Source organism: Bubalus kerabau, chromosome 20, assembly GCF_029407905.1.
Source record: "Bubalus kerabau isolate K-KA32 ecotype Philippines breed swamp buffalo chromosome 20, PCC_UOA_SB_1v2, whole genome shotgun sequence".
Taxonomy (NCBI): Eukaryota; Metazoa; Chordata; class Mammalia; order Artiodactyla; family Bovidae; genus Bubalus; species Bubalus kerabau.
Window position 1 is genome coordinate 4180290 of NC_073643.1, and position 20187 is coordinate 4200476.

The 20187-nt window shown below is 42.0% G+C and overlaps 1 long non-coding RNA gene across 3 annotated transcripts in view; it reads right to left on the reverse strand.

The window, feature by feature from the left end:
- Positions 1–20187, reverse strand: part of LOC129635212 (uncharacterized) — a 149161-nt gene that overhangs the window by 59227 nt on the left and 69747 nt on the right. Inside the window, exon 3 of one of the 3 annotated variants that reach the window (XR_008706156.1) lies at positions 13348–13408. The exons of the other annotated variants lie outside the window; for them this stretch is intronic. This is a non-coding gene — a long non-coding RNA (uncharacterized LOC129635212). Of the gene's footprint in view, positions 1–13347; positions 13409–20187 lie in introns of those variants that run through there. 3 annotated transcript variants of the gene reach the window in all.

A 20187-nucleotide genomic window follows, 5' to 3' on the forward strand; every position in this document is an offset into this window, starting at 1 on the left:
GATGAAGAATGTCTTTGACAGACTCAATAGGAAATATGATACAGCCAAGAAAATAAATAATGAACATGAAAAGAGAGCAACAGAAATGATCAAAACTGAAACACAAAGAGGAAAAAAGCAAGGAGAAAAGAACAATGCATTTAAGAACTGTGAGACACTGTCAAATATTCTAACATACAAGTAACTGGTGTCCTAGAAGAAGAGACTTCAAGACAAAAGAAAAAGTTGAAAAGAGAGTAGACACAATTTTTTTTTTAATAATGAAAGGCATAAACCACATATCCAAGGATATCAGAGAACCCAAAGCCAGTTCACTCCCCTCACTCATAAACTCAGACTATAGTCTGTATGATTCCATTTATATGATACCGAAAGAGAAAAGATAAGATACAGAGATAGAAAATTAATCAGTGGTTGCTCGAGGGCTGGGAGTGTGGGGAGCGGTATTTTACTTGGTTACAGTTTGGGGAATAAGGAAAAACTCACTTATAAACATATGCTTACATATTTTTCTGTTTGTGGGAGTTACTGAGTTACAACGTGTGCATTTTATGTTATAAGAAAGTTCCTATGTATGGCATGAGATGAATTTGAGGGTGATGGACATGTTCTATATTTTGACAGTGATCAGTTACATGACTGTGTTTGTCGAAACTGCTAGAAATGTATATGTAAAAGGATAAATTTTACTTTATAAAAATGATTGTTGTTGTTCAGTCACTAAGTCATGTCTGACTCTCTGTGACCCCATGGACTGCAGCACACCAGGCCTTCCTGTCCATTGTCTCCCAGAGTTTGCTCAGATTCATGTCCATTGAGTTGGTGATGCCATCCAACCATCTCATCCTCTGTCATCCCCTTCTCCTTTTGCCTTTCAACTTTCCCAGCATCAAGGTCTTTTCCAATAAGTCACCTCGTTACATCAGTTGGCCAAAGTACTGGTGCTTAAGCTTCAGCATCAGTCCTTCCAGGGAATATTCAGGATTGATTTCTTTTAGTATTGATTGATTTGATCTCCTTGCAGTCCAAGGGACTCTCAAGAGTCTTCTCCAACACCACAGTTTAAAAGCATTAATTCTTCAGCACTCAGCCTTCTTTATGGTCCAACTCTCACATCCATAGATGACTACTGGAAAAACCATAGCTTTGACAAGATGGACTTTTGTGGGCAAAGTAATGTCTCTACTTTTTAATATGCTGTCCAGGTTGGTCATAGCTTTTCTTCCAAGGAACAAGTGAAGGTGAAAGTTGCTCAGTCATGTCTGACTCTTTGTGACCCCATGGACTATACAGTTCATGGAATTCTCCAGGCCAGAATACTGGAGTGGGTAGCCTTTCCCTTCTCCAGGGGATCTTCCCAACCCAGGCATTGAACCCAGGTCTCCTGCATTGCAAGCCGATTCTTTACCAGCTGAGCCATAAGGGAAGCCCAAGAACCAAGGAGCGAGTGTCTTTTAATTTCATGGCTTCAGTTACTATCTGCAGTGGTTTTGGAGCCCAGGAAAAGAAAATCTGTCACTACTTCCAATTTTCCCCCTTCTGTTTGCCATGAAGTGATGGGACAAGATACCATAGTCTTAATTTTTTGAATGTTGAGTTTAAGCCAACTTTTTCACTCTCTTCTTTCACCTTCATCAAGAGGTTCTGGATTGCCATTTCCTTCTCCAGGGGATCTTCCTGACCCAGGGATTGAACTGGGATCTCTTGATTTCAGGCAGTCTCTTGCATTGCAGGCAGATTCTTTACCAGCTGAGCCACCAGGGAAGCCATATACAAATAATTCCTGACTTTAAAAAGAAAAGCTTGGTGATGGTGCTATGTCAGTCCATCATCTCTAAATAATTAATCTTCAAACTGAATTCCATACTCCTGGTAAGCTGCAGTCCATGGGGTCGCTAAGAGTTGGGCACGACTGAACGACTTCACTTTCACTTTTCACTTTCATGCATTGGAGAAGGAAATGGCAACCCACTCCAGTGTTCTTGCCTGGAGAGTCCCAGGGGTGAGGAAGTCTGGTGGGCTGCCGCCTATAGGGTCACACAGAGTTGGACACATCTGAAGCAACTTAGCAGCAGCAGCAGCATGTTACCCAATGGGTTAGATGTAAAAATTGACCCAAGACAACACCGGACTTAAAGATCTCACTTCCCTATGATGAAAGTGGAGACAGACTGGTCTTCATGATGGAATAATTATCTATATAGTATCAACAAGCTGTGAATAGTGGGGAGTGAATGAAACACTGAGTCTTAACATCTGGTCTTAGATGATGGGCCCCACGAGAGAAAGGACAAAACCAACTGAATCACAGTTGTGCTGCTCCTGCTGAGCACTCTTTATAAAGTCATGCAATGGTGCACTAATGGAAATGCCTGGTTTCATAGGGTATCCCCCGGCAGTCAAACTTCAATTTATGTTTTTGGAACATTTTTCTCATAGTTGGTTTCTTCACACCAGTCTAGGCAGGAAGTCCCCTGTGGCAAGAGTTCTAAATTCACATTAAGTCAGAAAGTTTGGTGACTTATTCTCTGGAGAATTTCAGAACTGAGGCTTCCTTTATTATGTAATAAACAATAACCTCTCTAATGTCAATAAGTAAGCTTCTTTCAAAGCTCTACATATCTTACATTTATTTTTCTCATTAATCTATAAACTACCTGCTTCAAATTAGGGGGGAAATGAATACATCACCATTTATCACATGTAAAAGTTAAACCAGTAACATGGTGGGCTCTCAATTGTTTCTCAAACCTAATTAAAGAAGAGACCCCATTTAGAAGAAGAGATGACAGAGGCTTGGATTTTATTGAAAACCCTCTTGTAAAGATAAGCATCACTCTAGGAGTCAACCCTTTCTCACCAGAAGCCATTTGTTTATGAACAGTCTCATTTTTATCTTCTAAAAAGAATGTGGCCATCACATTTATATCAAAATACCAAGAGGCTGTCTTTTGGTTTTGAAGGGTGTCTGAGTTACTTAAGAATCACAGAATTTTGTGCTTGAGGAAGACTCTCTCTGGTGTTGAAAGATGTCTGAGTCACTTAGGAGATGCAGAAGGATGGCTCCCTGCCAGCTCGTGGGTTATCTAACATCTGAGCAGCCCAAAGTTCATGTTGGCTGTTTGCATTAATCACCGTAATTTGACTAACAAGCCCGAAGTGACAGCTCAACCTCAGGATAGCACTGAGGCCACAAACTGAACAAAGACAAGAAGAAACAGAGGCAGTGGGGAGGCAGAAACCCCCCGCTCCCTTCCAGGGCAGCTGAGGATCTCTGAAGTGTCAGGACAATTCAAGCCAAAGGAGATCATTATGGGATGCCAGGTGGGAGGGCAACCATCCCCACTTCCTGCTCACCTGGCCTGGATTTCCTCTTTCCGCAGGTCTTATTCAGCCTCCCTCTGACCTGGGCTGTGGCTCTGTGTGTGGCATTACCATGCCTGGACTTCACGGTACCTTGGCCTCCTTTGTCATGCGGATCAAAAATTCAACCTGGGCACTTTTGAGTTCAAATAGTCAGATTTGGTCATTTTCTGCTCAAAATAATAATAATCCTTTACCACCAGGGATTAGGTAAAGACAGACTTTTTTAGGATTCTGGCAAAGTAAGAATAAACATTTAATTTACAAGGAAACTGCGCCCCTCACAGCAGCACCTCCCAATACACAGTCATCCAAAGGCATACAAGACATGACCTCACTGAGCACAGATGACTGATTTCTTAAGGACCTGAAGTTGCGGGGAGCCGCTGGGAGGACCTCCACCCGTGGCAAAGGTCATGAGGAAGGAGGCACGACATACGCAAAGGCAGGATCGAGCCTCAGGAGTCCCCCTGGAAATTCTCGAGCATCTACCCCCATAACCAGAGCCTGCCTACTTTACTACTTTGTGCTCTCACCTACACCTCTGACTTTACAGGGGGCTGTGTCCCACCACCTCTTTCAGAGAAGGAGTTAACTTAGAGCTCCAGATAATAATAATTCCTGGGCATGATAGGAGTGTTTTAACCTACAAACTCCTCTGAAGTTTCTCTAGCCTGCCTGACACGCTTGTCCAGCCACATGTGATTGCTCACAGCCTCCCAACCGTGAGAGGCACGAGATGTTTTAAACCTTCTAAAAACAGGTTCCTTAGAAAAGTTAGAAAACCATTAGTATAAGTATAATGGGCTGATTAGAAATTGTATTGGTGAAGGGTTTTTCATTTGTTGAGCCAATGTTTACTGCTAAGTCTCCACATCCCCTGCCCTTTTACACATTAATGAATATATAGAAGAAATAAGTATTAACCTTTGATATTAATCACATTAGACCTTAGGCTATGTAAATTCTTTCCTTAATTAAAACCCACTACACCCTCACCCTATAGGAATGTAACTTTATCTGGTACCTTCAGAAGGTGGAGTCTTTTTTAAGAATAATCACCCCTGGAGAAATAAGTGTCCTGGTTGACTGACCGCTGTCACAAGGAGAGGGTCATAAATTGTCAGCAGGCCCCCTGGCCAGAAGATGATGTAACACCCCTAAGACCTCTGTATACATTTGTATGAAGCACCTGACTTTGATAAAAGTCAGGACTGCTGACCCCACGTGACTTTTGCATAACATCTCAGTGTATAAAAGTAGACCATGGAAAATAAAGAATTGGGATCAGTTTCTCGAAATACTGGTCTCCCCATGTCTCTCTCTCTCTCTCACTCTGGCTGAGTCTCCATCTGGAGCGCGGAACCCACCAAGCTTACTAATTATGCCTGGACTTCTAAGATCCAACCGGGGAGGCCTCAGCGTCTCCTCTCCTTCAGGAGAACGGAAGGACGCCTGCGGCCTACGTAAGTGGTGCAAGCTTCTTGTCTTGAAGTTTTATTGGTCTCCCGCATAAACCAAGCTACTCAGCCTCTTTTCTTCACTGAATTTTCCTACTGAGCTATCCTCATTCTATTACTCTTTACATCTCTAATTAATATCTAATTGAAGCTATTGTATCCTGATCCTCGCCGACACCATCCCTGCTTCGAACTCCCTGGATCAGCTGGGGCTGGACCCCGGCATGAAGTCAAGGAATTGATTGTCCTGCTTCCTAGGCAGGACCTTTAACTTGCCCAGAGTTTTTCATTTTGTCTCTTCCATTCTGCTTGAAGTACTCTATCTGGCCGAGTATTACAGCTATACTTTCAATAAAGCTTCTTTACTTCTTTATAGTAAGCAACTCAACCTACTGGTTAAGTCATGACACACCTCTGTGCAATCAAAGTACTCTTCCAAAAATTCTCCTCCATTTTCTGAACTGAGTTTCACATAATACTCTTTTCTGAGAATACTTTTTTAGCAAACTTAGACCAGAAGCAGGCCCCCCTCAGAAACCACTTGTATATTTGTGCATCTTGAGACTCTTCACAAGCAAAAATGGTGTGCATGGTTTCCTAAACTTATTTGACAAAATAACCCTTTTAATGCAATGTTGTTCCATATAATACAGTTGGGGAATTTCTGCAAACATCATAAATTAATTTCCCTTCCCAGTAACCAGAAAGACTACTTCTTGTTTGCAAAATTCAACACTGTGTTTCCCATTCTCTAGTCAGAATCCTACATCCTCTCTGAGATCATGTGCTAAACAGGCATCATTCACACAGTATGAGTCCAGTTTCTCTTGCCTGAGTTTACCATCATCTGTAACTCCTCAGGTGCTAAAAATGATTCCTCTCTTTACACAAGAGAGGACTTTCAGAATTGGATTCATTACGCTTATGATGATTTCACACATATAACACCAGGAAGAGGGCCCTCTCACATTCCTCCACATTCAGTCATAGCCCAGGATGTGACGTTATCACTACCCCCTCCCCACACCGCACCCCCAGCCAGAGTCAGCTCGCTTCCTTCTGCTCCACTTTAATCAGCTACAATTTTTAAAATCTGTGTGTTAGAGAGTAGCCATAACACATACTTCATGACTGATTCCCGATGTTTAATAAGAGAGAAATAGATACATCCATATGTTTCTTTCAAGCCATGTAGGTCTTCTTGTTCACAATTAAAACCTGATGCAAAAGGAAAACAGGTTCTTTTCACAATTATAAACCTGCCTGATTATATCCTAACATTTGATTTCTGAAAACAAGGAAATATAGTGATATTCAATTTCTTTCAATTGCTAATTAAACTTTATTTCAGGTTTCATAAGTACAAATAAAGAAGATTTTGAGAAATATTCATTTTGATTAAGTCAGAAGATTTTGTACATGGTTTGTCATTTTTTTCTGAAAGTGTGGGTTCTTAGCATTTGGAAGAAAACAAAGATTGCCAAAGGGTGGGAAGACGTGTCTCTTGTTTTCATAGAGATTTCAAAGCTTGAGTCATCCATGTCATTTTCAGACCCAACTGTCCAAAGCTGACTCAAAAGGGTGGGGTAAAGTGGGGGTTAAGTTGAGTTTTAAAATCAATCCAGCACCCTGTGACATTACCACAGAAGCTCCTTCATTCATTGTCACCTCATATGTCTGTTCTGGCGCCTTCCCAGGGCTCCCCAGATAAAAGTAAGTTAGGCTCTGTTCATTTCCCACAAATGTCCTCTCCTCTTAGAAATCATGGGGTTTCCCTGGTAGCTCAGCTGGTAAAGAATCTATCTGCAGTACAGGAGACCCTGGTTCAATTCCTGGGTCAAGAAGATCCCCTAGAGAAGGGATAGGCTATGCACTCCAGTATTCTTGGGCTTCCCTGATTGCACCGATTGTTAAACAATCTGTGTGCAATGAGGAAAACCTGGGTTCAATCCCTGGGTTGGGACGATCCCCTGGAGGAGGGTATGGACAGAGGAGGGCCTAGAGAATCCTAGGGACAGAGGAGCCTGGTAGGCTACAATCCATGGGGTTGTAAAGAGCTGGACACGCCTGAGTGACTAAGCACAGCACTTATCGATCATGTGATGACTAGCAAAATAAATCCAAATATTTGGACTTGTCTAGCTTAAGGCCCAAATATTCTGAAGTCCTCAGTACCAGCGATCCCTGACTTATGATGGTTTAAGAGTTTTCAACTTTACAAAGATATGAGAGTGATACTCATCCAGTAGAAACTGTACTTTGAATCTGAACTGTGATCTTTTCTCAGGCTAGAGAGATGAGATACATAATCCTATGATGCTGGGTGGCCTCAGCCTCCAGGCAGCCAAGTGACTGTCAGGGCAAACAGTCAATACACTTATGGCCATTCTGTACCCAGATACCCACTCTGGTTTTCACTTTCAGAGCAGTAATCAATAAATTACATTAGACAGTCAACACTTTATTATAAATAGGCTTTGTGATAAATGATCTCGCCCAACTGTAGGCTAATGTATGTGTTCTGAGCACAGTAAAGACAGGCAGGGCTAAGCCATGATGGTTGTGAGCATTAAATGCATCTACTTAGAATAACCCATCATAAGTTGAGGAAGATTTGTAGAGAACAGTAATCAGCCTATTGAAAGATTGTTGTTAGTCACTCAGTCGTGTTCAACTTTTTGTGACCTTACGGACTGTAGCCTGCCAGGCTTCTCTGTCCGTGGGATTCTCCAGGCAAGAATACTGGAGTGGGTTGCCATTTCCCTCTCCAATCAAAAGATTGACCGTTCTTTATTCTTAGATTTCTTAGCATCACTGTGAGGAATAAGTGGGTTAGTATACACACCACAATTTGAAAAGGGCCGAGCACAGAGGAAGTGCTCCTTCTCACCCAGTGTAAGTAGTAAATGTCAGCTGTCAGTGCTGCTACTACTTTTTTCCCATGATTGTTCATAATAGCTTTATTTGTAACTCTCAGAACTGGAAGAAATCCAAATGTCCATCAACAGGAGAATGGACAAACTGGGGCATATCCATACAATGGGACACCTGTCAGCAACAGAGAGGAACGCAGTATTGATGCACAGAACAGCGGGGATGGATCTCAACTTAATGATGCTGAATGAAAGAAATCAGACAATAGAGGATGCAAGGCTTGATGCCATGTATATAAAATTCTAGGGAACGCAATCTCACCTGTAGTAACAGGAAGCAGTTCTGTGGTGGCCTAGAGTGGGGTGGGGGGGAGTTGGGGAGGAAGGACAACAAGGGGGCAGGAGGGAACATTAGGTCATGACGGGTGTGTTCACTCCTGGATGTCAGGATGGTTTCATGTGTGTGTACAAATGTCAAAACTTTAGTTTTGTGCCTACTACTACCACTATTACTACTTCTAGTACTTTTATTACTGCTACTGTTATCAGGGTTTCATTCAAACTCAGAGTATTTCCTTGAAAATTACACTTCAGAATAAGTCAAGTGTTTTAGATCCTTGCTTCTCAAAGTGTGGTCCATGGGGTCTGAGACCACAGAAGTATCAGCAAGGAGCCTGTTAGAAATACAGATTCTCAGGCCCCTCCCCAGATTCACACAATCACAACCTGTATTTCAGCAATGGTTGATTCTTACATGAATTTTTGTTTCAGAAGCACTCAACGAACAGAATATTTTGGTCAGTGGGACTTGTCATATATACCACATCTTTTCAAAGATTTCAACCTAGAATCTAACAAGATAAACTTGCTCTTTTAAACTATTATTGACAAACTGGAGACAACCAAGTTCTGCCTCACGTTCTGCGTTCTCAAGATGCTAAGAAGGGAGAACTCAGAGAAGGAAGGGATGAATACCGCCTACTACCCATTGGTTATTACATCCTGTATGTTCCATCCACACCTCATATGTCATGTTCAAAACCAAACTTAACGCCTCTGTCTTAAGCTGCATTCCCCAGTTGTAGACACTGGGATGAGCATTCCTGTGGGCATGATTTATTGAGAAGTGCTCCCAGAAAACTCTAGTGGGAGAGAGGAGAATTTGGACCAGGAAGAGAGGGACGTTAAGCAAGGAAACAATGTCAAGAAAGAGAATGGATCATTTTGGTTCAGTCCCTTGGGGCACTCTGTAGACTATGGTAACTCCTTTCGATGCAGAGCATGGTCCATGGACCAGCAGCATCCATCACCAGGAGCTTGTTAGAACTGCAGAAATTCAGATCCTCACAGCAGCCCTATTGGGTTTCCCTAGTGGCTCAGCAGTAAAGAATTCACCTGCAGTGCAGGAGCCACAAGAGATGGGGGTTCAATCCCTGGGTTGGGAAGATCCCCTAGAGGAAGGCCTGATAATCCACTCCAGTATTCTTGCCTGGAGAATCCCATGGACAAGAGGATCCTGGGTGAGCTACAGTCCATAGGGTTGCAAAGAGCTGGACATGACTAAAGCAACTTAGCATGCACACACACCAGCCCTACTGAATCAGAGTCTGAATGTCACATGATCTCTCAAGTGACTGCAAAGTAAACTAAACTTTGATAAACACAGGTGTAGGTCACACATCAAAGTTGTCCCAGTTAGGTGCAAAGATGGAGAAATACCTGTGTTCCCTGAGGTATTAACCCTTGAGTAAGGGCTGGTCTTGGTTTCTTTAATCCTCTTAATAAATTCCCAGCAGTTTTCTTTCTCTGTGAATGCAGGTGAAGGCATTTCAGTAGCTGAGATTGGCTGTTGGCAAAGACACACAGGTTCCAGCTGCTCCCAAGTGTTCCCAAGTGTTGGCTGAGTGTGAACATCCACTGGGGCTGGTAAAGAAGTCCCAGGGGGTTATGGGCAGAGAACTAGCCATGCCAGCCTCAGCCTCCAGACAGCCAGCAGCCTCGTCCTGCTTCCTTATCCCACCCTTCCTTTGGTCCCTGTGCGTTCATCGTCCACCGTGTGTAGGGCTCTGATGTCAATTTCCCTCACTTGTCGAGATCAAGTGCATATCCTTTGCTCTCAGGTCCCCTTCTGCAAAGGTTGTCAAATCCGTTCTTCGTTCTCCATTGCCTTGCCATGGTCCAAGTTCAGAGTCTTACCATCTCCACCCCTGGATACTCCTGGATCTCCACCCCCACCCCACTGCTGGAAATACTAGCCGTGTCTCCCATCTGAATGTATCATTCCAGACGCAACAGGAAAAAGTCTCTGCTCCTCCATACTTATAGGTGAAATGGCTGTCTGCCTTCCATTCCCGATAGCAGACTTCAGTCTGTGAGGGAGGCATTTGCCTTCTTATAGTTAGTCACTTTGGAGAAGGCAACTGCACCCCACTCCAGTACTCTTGCCTGGAATATCCCATGGATGGAGGAGCATGGTAGGCTGCAGTCCATGGGGTAGCCAAGAGTCGGACATGACTGAGCGACTTCACTTTCACTTTCACTTTCATGCATTGGAGAAGGAAATGGCAACCCACTCCAGTGTTCTTGCCTGGAGAATCCCATGGATGGAGGAGCCTGGTGGGCCGCCGTCTATGGGGTCTCACAGAGTTGGACATGACTGAAGCGACTTAGCAGCAGCAGTTAGTCACTACCTGATAGATAGTCAGAGTCTATCTATCCAGAAAGACTCTGAGCCACTTGAAGATAATGACTGTTTGCACTTCCTGTGCTTAGCACATATTAGATACTCAACAAATATTTATTAAATAAGAAAATTGTCCACTCTGAGGTTCTTTCAAATACTTTAGCATATGCAGAGTTCAATAAATCAACATTTATGTTGAATAAATGGAAGGATGCAAACACTACACTAAATGAAATAAGAGAAGGGTGAGAGAAATTATACGTGAACCTTGCATACTTACCAAAGATAAAACCTTATTCATCCACCACGTGGCCAATTCTCTTAGCCGTTTTGAGAAAAATGTATTTGGAATCTTGAACGCAAAGAATCCCCTCAAGAATTAGTCACATGCATCTGATAAAACACATAACAGCTAAGGCCAATCACTCTTATTTCAGCTATTAATCACCAATGTTCATATTCACTTCAGGCTTGAAACTGTTGTTTCTCAAAATGCAAGCCTTGAGAAGAGATGCTGTTTGCTTATACTAGTATCATTTCTGAACAAGTGCAACATTTGTAACCTAAGTAATTAGCATCTGCTCTGTTCTTTCAAAAATGTATCTCTCTCTCTCCAGCTAGTCCTCTCTGCCTCTTCCTCTCTTTCTCTGCCTCTCTCTTTCTCTGGTTTAATTAATGCTAATTCATACTGCCCTACAAGAATTTGCAAGCTGTACTGAGAAATAATGCAGTGTTAGTTTTGTAATTTAGTGCACAGAGCACATTTGTGCAAAAGCTCTGTAAACTGGGCCCGTGGTCAAAGGAGCAATTAGCACTTTGTTAGTATGCAATGATGTACTAATCTGTGCAGTCCCCAAAAGCGGTTGTCTGTTCCATTTTGCCCTCATGTGCAAATTCTTTGCAGTGTATATAGCACCGCTCCAAAAATAACACACTACATGCCTGCTGCTGTAAATTGGGTTCGTGATGATGAAGACATATCAATTAGAAAATATTTGTTGGGGACAAATACACGTGAGTACAATTTCCAGCAAAAACGGGAAGTGGGTGCAAGAGACTTGAAGGGTAGCTTGCATTCTTCTTCCTCCCTCGAATTTCACTACCAGAGCTGTCTTCATCCGCAGAGAAAGACTAGAGGAAGGACATTTGGTGGGAAAATAAGATCTCACACGAAAATAGTTAACCTGAAATCACACTGATAGCAACTTCATTAACACTGTAGACTGATTTGCATTTAAACAGACACCATCAGTTCCTTTGTTTAAGCAGCACAGGAGAACCATGTAACAATTTGTGCGTTCTGAGGACTTCTCACCGGCTTAGTGAAGAACATGACAAGGTCAGGTTCATGATACAAGTAAAATCACGTCTCACATTTTTACAGTGATTTGCAGGTACACAGACTGCTTGAGTCTCGACATCTGTATGCGGGAAGACACGCCATCACCACTAGTTCCGTGTTCCCGTCTCCCCATTTACTGAAGGGGACGGCGATTATGGTGTACCTGTCCAGAGGGGTTTGTGAGGATTCAAGTAAAGCACTTAGAGCAGTGCCTGATTACAAATGGTGCTATGGAAGAATTAGTGGTTGTTATTATTTAGCATAAATGAATGATCAAGCCAGGATTTATTCTCAGATAATAAAATTTCAAAGGATTCAAAAGTATCTAGTTAATTTAACTATCCTTCCTTCTCAAGAGTCAGTTTCTCAGGTTGTTTTGTACATACAATATATCAACTATTTTTGAGGATAAAAGAGAGCTGAAGGGAAAATTAATGCTATTAACTTGAGGAAAAGCTATGGTAAGGAGTCAGTGAATATTTGCCATCATCAAAGAAGAATATAGCAAGCTGGTAATGAGCTGAAGTGTGATTTTAATTTGACTTAGAGAAACAGTCTTCATAGTAGAGAGAAGGGGTTCTTAAGACAGATCACAGAACTCACCACAAGCCAGCACATTTCCTGATATCAGTGGCCCTTGTGCAGTAACTTTGCAACACCTGCTATCAAGAAGCGGAGCCTACTTCCCATCTAGTGACTCTAGGATGCCCTTGGGACTTGCTGTGTCACAACAGAATGTACAGTCACACCACCCCCCCCCCTTTATTCTCTGGGAATACACTCCTAGACCCACATGGAGCCTGAAACCACAGATACTACTGAGCCCTACAGACACTGTGTTTTTCCTATACATACACACCTATGGCAAAGCTTATCTTACAAACTAAGTACTAGAAGAGACTAGCAACTATAGCTAATAATAAGAGAACAATTATGACAACATTGTGTAATAAAAGTTATCTGAATGTGGTTTCTCCCTCAAGGTATCTCACTGCACTGTGCCCATTCTTCTCCTGATGATGCGAGATGATAAAACGCCCGTGTGATGAGATGGAGGAGGTGGATGAGGTAGGCGTTGTGACCTGGCACTGGGCTACTGTGGACCTTCTAATGGTACATCAGAAGGAGGACCATCTGCTTTGGCTGATCCTGGATCACAGGGCCATGGGGGTCCCTGGCAGAATGGAGTGGGACACTGCGAGGTTTCATCATGTTACTTATAATGGTGTGTGATTTAAACTTATGAATGGCTGCTATATTTTATATGGATAACCAACAAGGATCTACTGTATAACACAGGCAACTCTGCTCAATGCTATGTGGCAGCCAGGAAGGGAAGGGAGTTTGGGGGAGAATAGTTACATGTATATGTATATGTGTGGTTGAGTCCCTTTACTGTCCACCTGCAACTATCACAACATTGTTAATCAACTATTTGAATAATCAAATAGTTAATCAACTATTGTTATTGTTTAGTCACTATGTTGTGTCTGACTCTTTGCTACCCCATGGATTGTAGCCCACCAGGTTCCTCTGTCCATGGGATTTTCAAGGCAAGAATATAGGAATAGGTTGCTATTTCCTTTGCAAGGGGATCTTCCTGACCCAGGCAAACCCACGTCTCCTACCTTGGTAGGTGGATTCTTTACCATTGAGCCAAAGATATAACAAAGTTGGTGTGTTATATCTGCAAAAAAAACAAAGAAATAAACTTTCAGTTCAGTTCAGTTGCTCAGTCATGTCTGACTCTTTGTGACCCCATGGACTGCAGCACACCAAGCCTCTCTGTCCATCGCCAACTCTCAGAGTTTACTCAAACTCATATCCATTGAGTCAGTGATGCCATCCAAATATCTCATCCTCTGTTGTCCCCTTCTCCTCCCGCCCTCAATCTTTCCCAGCATCAGGGTCTTTTCAAATGAGTTAGTTCTTTGCATCAGGTGGACAAAATATTGGAGCTTCAGCTTCAGCATCAGCCCTTCCAGTGAACATTCAAGACCGATTTCCTTTAGGATAGACTAGTTGGATCTCAAGAGTCTCCTCCAACACCACAGTTCAAAAGCATCAGTTCTTCAGTGCTCAGCTTTCTTAATAGTTCAACCCTCACATCCGTACATGCCTACTGGAAAAACAATAGCCTTGACTAGATGGACCTTTGTTGGCAAGGTAATGTCTCTGCTTTTTAATATGCTGTCTAGGTTGGTCATAACTTTTCTTCCAAGGAGCAAGTGTCTTTTAATTTCATGTCTGCAATCAGCATCTGCAGTCATTTTGGAGCCCCCAAAAATAAAGTCTGTCACTGTGTCCATTGTTTCCCCATCTATTTGCCACGAAGTGATGGGACCAGATGCCAGGATCTTCATTTGCTGAATGTTGAGTTTTAATTCAACTTTTTCATTCTCCTCTTTCACTTTCATCAAGAGGCTCTTTAGTTCTTCGCTTTCTGCCATAAGGATGGTGTCATCTGCATATCTGAGGTTATTGATATTTCTCCCAGCAATCTTGATTCCAGCTTGTGCTTCATCCAGCCCAGTGTTTCTCATGATGTACTCTGCATATAAGTTAAATAAGCAGGGTGACAATAGACAGCCTTGACGTACTCCTTTCCCTATTTGGAACAGTCTGTTGTTCCATATCCAGTTCTAACTGTTGCTTCTTGACCTGCATACAGATTTCTCAAGAGGCAGGTCAGGTGGTCTGGTATTCCTTTCTCTTTCAGAATTTTCCACAGTTTATTGTGATCCACACAGTCAAAGGCTTTGACATAGTCAATAAAGTAGAAATAGATGTTTTGGGGGAATTTTCTTGCTTTTTCGATAATCCAACAGATGTTGGCAATTTGATCTCTGGCTCCTCTGCCTTTTTCTTTTTCTTTTTTTTAATTATTTTTTAATTTAATTTAATTTTTTAACTTTACAATATTGTATTGGTTTTGCCATATATCAACATGAATCTGCCACAGGTATACATGTGTTCCCCATCCTGAACCCTCCTCCCTCCTCCCTCCCCGTACCATCCCTCTGGGTCATCCCAGTGCACCAGCCCCAAGCATCCAGTATCGTGCATCGAACCTGGACTGGCGACTCATTCCATATATGATATTATACATGTTTCAATGCCATTCTCCCAGATCATCCCACCCTCTCCCTCTCTCACAGAGTCCAAAAGACTGTTCTATACATCAGTGTCTCTTTTGCTGTCTCATATACAGGGTATTGTTACCATCTTTCTAAATTCCATATATATGTGTTAGTATACTGAATTGGTGTTTTTCTTTCTGGCTTACTTCACTCTGTATAATAGGCTCCAGTTTCATCCACCTTATTAGAACTGATTCAAATGTATTCTTTTTAATGGCTGAGTAATACTCCATTGTGTATATGTACCACAGCTTTCTTATCCATTCATCTGCTGATGGACATCTAGGTTGCTTCCATGTCCTGGCTATTATAAACAGTGCTGCGATGAACATTGGGGTACACGTGTCTCTTTCCCTTCTGGTTTCCTCAGTGTGTATGCCCAGCAGTGGGACTGCTGGATCATAAGGCAGTTCTATTTTCAGTTTTTTAAGGAATCTCCACACTGTTCTCCATAGTGGCTGTACTAGTTTGCATTCCCACCAACAGTGTAAGAGGGTTCCCTTTTCTCCACACCCTTTCCAGCATTTATTGCTTGTAGACTTTTGGATCACAGCCATTCTGACTGGCGTGAAATGGTACCTCATAGTGGTTTTGATTTGCATTTCTCTGATAATGAGTGATGTTGAACATCTTTTCATGTGTTTGTTAGCCATCTGTATGTCTTCTTTGGAGAAATATCTATTTAGTTCTTTGGCCCATTTTTTAATTGGGTCATTTATTTTTCTGGAATTGAGCTGTAGGAGTTGCTTGTATATTTTTGAGATTAGTTGTTTTCCAGTTGCTTCATTTGCTATTATTTTCTCCCATTCTGAAGGCTCTCTTTCCACCTTGCTTATAGTTTCCTTTTTTGTGCAGAAGCTTTTAAGTTTAATTAGGTCCCATTTGTTTATTTTTGCTTTTATTTCCAATGTTCTTGGAGGTGGGTCATAGAGGATCCTGCTGTGATGTATGTCAGAGAGTGTTTTGCCTATGTTCTCCTCTAGGTAAAGACCTATATATAGAAAACTATAAAATACTGGTGAAAGAAATCAAAGAGGACACTAATAGATGGAGAAATATACCATGTTCATGGATTGGAAGAATAAATATAGTGAAAATGAGTATACTACCCAAAGCAATTTATAGATTCAATGCAATCCCTATCAAGTTACCAACAGTGTTCTTCACAGAGCTAGAACAAATAATTTCACAATTTGTATGGAAATACAAAAAACCTTGAATAGCCAAAGCAATCTTGAGAAAGAAGAATGGAACTGGAGGAATCAACCTGCCTGACTTCAGGCTCTACTACATAGCCACAGTCATCAAGACAGAATGGTACTGGCACAAAGACAGAAATATACATCAATGGAACAAAATAGAAAGCCCAGAAATAAATCCATGCACCTATGGACACCTTATCTTTGACAAAAGAGGCAAGAATATTTTTACAATGGATTAAAGACAATCTCTTTAACAAGTGGTGCTGGGAAAACTGGTCAACCACTTGTAAAAGAATGAAACTAGAACACTTTCTAACACCATACACAAAATAAACTCTGCCTTTTCTAAAACCAGCTTGAACATCTGAAAGTTCACAGGTCACATACTGTTGAAGCCTGGCTTGGAGAATTTTGAGCATTACTTTACTAGCGTGTGAGATGAGTGCAATTATGTGGTAGTTTGAGCATTCTTTGGCATTGCCTTTCTTTGGGATTGGAATGAAAACTGACCTTTTCCAGTCCTGTGACCACTGCTGAGTTTTCCAAATTTGCTGGCATATTGAGTGCAGCATTTCACAGCATCATCTTTTAGCTCAACTGGAATTCCATCACCTCCACTAGCTTCGTTCGTAGTGATGTGTCCCAAGGCCCACTTGACTTCACATTCCAGGATGTCTGGCTCTATGTGAGTGAGAATACCATCGTGATCATCTGGGTCATGAAGATCATTTTTTGTGTAGTTCTGTGTATTCTTGCCACCTCTTCTTAATATCTTCTGCTTCTGTTAGGTCCATACCATTTCTGTCCTTTATTGAGCCCATCTTTGCATGAAATGTTCCCTTGGTATCTCTAATTTTCTTGAAGAGATCTCTAGTCTTTCCCATTCTATTGTTTTCCTCTATTTCTGGAATTTTTCATGAAATATTTTTGGACCATAGTGGGTAACGGAAACTTCAGAAAGTGAAACTGCTTATAAGGGGGTAACTGATTGAAGTAACAGTGCATCAGTTCTGAGTCCAAGCCATGAGACACTACAACTTCTGCCCTTGCTCTTGGAGAGCTGCCCAGCTGGGCAAAGCTAGCCCACTAGAGGGTGGGAGAGAGGGTATCCCCATCACCCAAGGGCAGCCAGTTCTCTCACTAGCACCTGAGTCCTGAAAAATAACCCAGTTGAGCCCAGGCCAAATTGTGTACACATAGAAACATTTTCTAAAATCACTATTGTCATTTCCAACTGCTGGACTTGGGGTGGTTTGCTGCACTTGAAGCTGACTGGCCCTGAAAGACCATGGCACCTCTTCCTTTAAAATCCCAGAAGACAGTATAGATACTTCCCATTGGGAACTATTTAGAAAAAATCCTATATGGGACAGAAGAATGAAATGGGAGTCTTTAGATTTTGTTTCACACACATTTTTCTCCGAATTTGTTAGATGGAGCTTTAAGCTCCAGCTAAAAGAGTATTTTCTGTTCATAAGTAAACAGCATAATCTTTTCATCATTCAAGAAACTTTACTGTGCACCTACTATGTGTTTGATGCTAAGAGAATGACATTATTTCTTTCTCAGCAAAATCAAAAAATTATGACAAGTGTAAATTTGCCCACTTTTTTACTAGATGATATTAAAAATCAAGTTTTTAAGTTAATAGATTACATTTCCATAGTAATAAGGTCAGCTTTATGACAACATTACTAAAAAAAATATTATAAACATGTTTTAATAGCATGTACAAGTCATTTATGTATTATTAAGTGTAATAATGATAGCTTATGGTGAATGGTACTGGATTCATGGTCTCCAAAGGAGAAAGTTTCACTCCAGGACCAAAGATGCAGTCTCCGTCACTGAGAGCTTAGTGCAGTGAAGTTTTATTAAAGTGAAAGGGGTAGAGGAAGCTTCCAGCGAAAGAAAGGCACTGGAAGGGGGTGGGAGAGTACCCCTCCCCCCAGTTCAGGCAAGGCACTATATACTCTTCTGTTAGCTGCTGAGAACAGATAAAAGAATACCTCAAGGCTATGAAGTTTTACCAGGCCTTTCTCCCACAACATATATCCTGAGATAACACTGACACAAGATTGGTCAGGGAGCATGGGATCCGGTCAGGACATGTCTGGGTGAGAAAAATTGCTGCCACTTTCATCAGGGTGTCAGTTTCAGAGAAAACAGATTCCCAAACAAAATATATTGTTTCAATAGTAATCATTAACATAGAGCCTAAGAAATCATTTTTATGAGTAATATATAATGTCTTGCTATGTAATTATCAACTCCAGGCTTAAAGAAGGCTAGTTCCAGATGAACTAGATTGTTGCCATAGCAACACAGGGCTTAAGAAAGAAACATGTTCTACATGACTAAGGTGAAAGAATGTATGGAGAGAAGTGTTTGCCTCCTCCTTCTTCTTGGGGGTCCCTGGACTCCCTATCAACCTGATGAAGTGTAACTCTCTCAATAATACCTACTTGTAAACAGTTGAAAACCTAGAATCAGGTATTTAAGCAGATGTCAAGCCATCATTTGATTTTACCCAATGAAACTTGGTAGATCAGCTCTACCCTTGTACCATGCCCTTATAGTCAACTTTTGCCAAAAAGTGTATGTACCAATGAATACTTCCTGTCTTATGAATTCTGAGCAGCCTCCTTCTCTTTCTTCTCTTTGGCATTTGGTAACCACATTGGTCGGAGAAGGCAATGGCACCCCACTCCAGTACTCTTGCCTGGAAAATCCCATGGACGGAGGAACCTGGTAGGCTCCAGTCCATGGGGTGGCTAAGAGTCGGGCATGACTGAGTGACTTCACTTTCACTTTTCACTTTCATGCATGAGAGAAGGAAATGGCAACCCACTCCAGTATTCTTGCCTGGAGAATCCCAGGGACAGAGGAGCCTAGTGGGCTGCCGTCTATGGGGTTGCACAGAGTCAGACACAACTGAAGCGACTTAGCAGTAGCAGCAGCAGCAACCACATTGGTAATTTTATTACAATCGTCATTCTCAAATAGTTCTTCCTCGTCTACACTCATCCTCCCTGCACCTGTCAGTTCTGGCAGCGCCGCTGCCCTCTCTGCTCCCTCTCAGCAGGGCTGCCCCTTCCAGCAGAGAGTGGCCCTGTGCTTGTTCAGTTCCATGTGGTTAGCGTGGTGTTCCTTGTGGTCACAGGACACATTCTCAGCCTTTCTAACTGCCTGCAACAACACAAGATCCACAGTCTTTTCTCACTCATTCTTTCCCTTGTTCATTCACTCCACAGATGACTGTGGTCTGGGCACTATGCTGGGCATGGAAAATACAATTGTGAGCTGACTATCAGCTTAAACCCATTCTTGTGGAGCCCAGAGTCTAGTGCAAGAGACACGTCTTACACAGAAACAAGTGTAAAGATTGCCCCTGTGACATATACCACCTGATACGTGGATACTTTATAAAGCTGAGGCCAGAAAGAGCTTTTGAAAGGAAAGGTCACTTGAGTGAAATGTGAAACCTATAGAAACATCAACTGAGAGGAGGAAGAGGAGGCAAAGTGTAACAGACAGAGGGGCCTGCAAGTGCAAAAGCCCCATGGCAGGAGAGGCACAGAGAGGACATGGGAAGAAGGGCAGTCAGGGTGAAGTCAAGTTGAAATATGGGTGGGATGAAGGACCACACTGGGCAGGCCTTGGTGAGTTTACCTCTATGCCAAATGCAGAGGAAATCAATAAAGGACTTAGCAAATATTGACATGGGCAGGGTGGCATTTGTTGTTTTGCTGTGTTTTTTATTGAAGTACAATTTGTTTACAATATTGTGTGAATTTCTTTTGTACAGCAAAGTGACTCAATTACACATGTATATATTTTTTCATATTCTTATTCATTATGGTTTGTCACAGGCTACTGAATATAGTTCCCTGTGCTCTACAGCAGGAGCTTGTTGTCTATCCACCCTATATATAATAACATCTGCTAACCCCAAACTCCCAAACCTTCCCACTCTCTTCCACTTGGCTACCATGAGTCTGTTCTCTATGTCTATGAATCTGTTTTTGTTTCATGGACTTACTGATTTGTATGATATTTTAGATTGCAGTGTGACATTTTGAAAAGATCACTTTGGCTGCAGTGGATGTTAACATGCACTGACC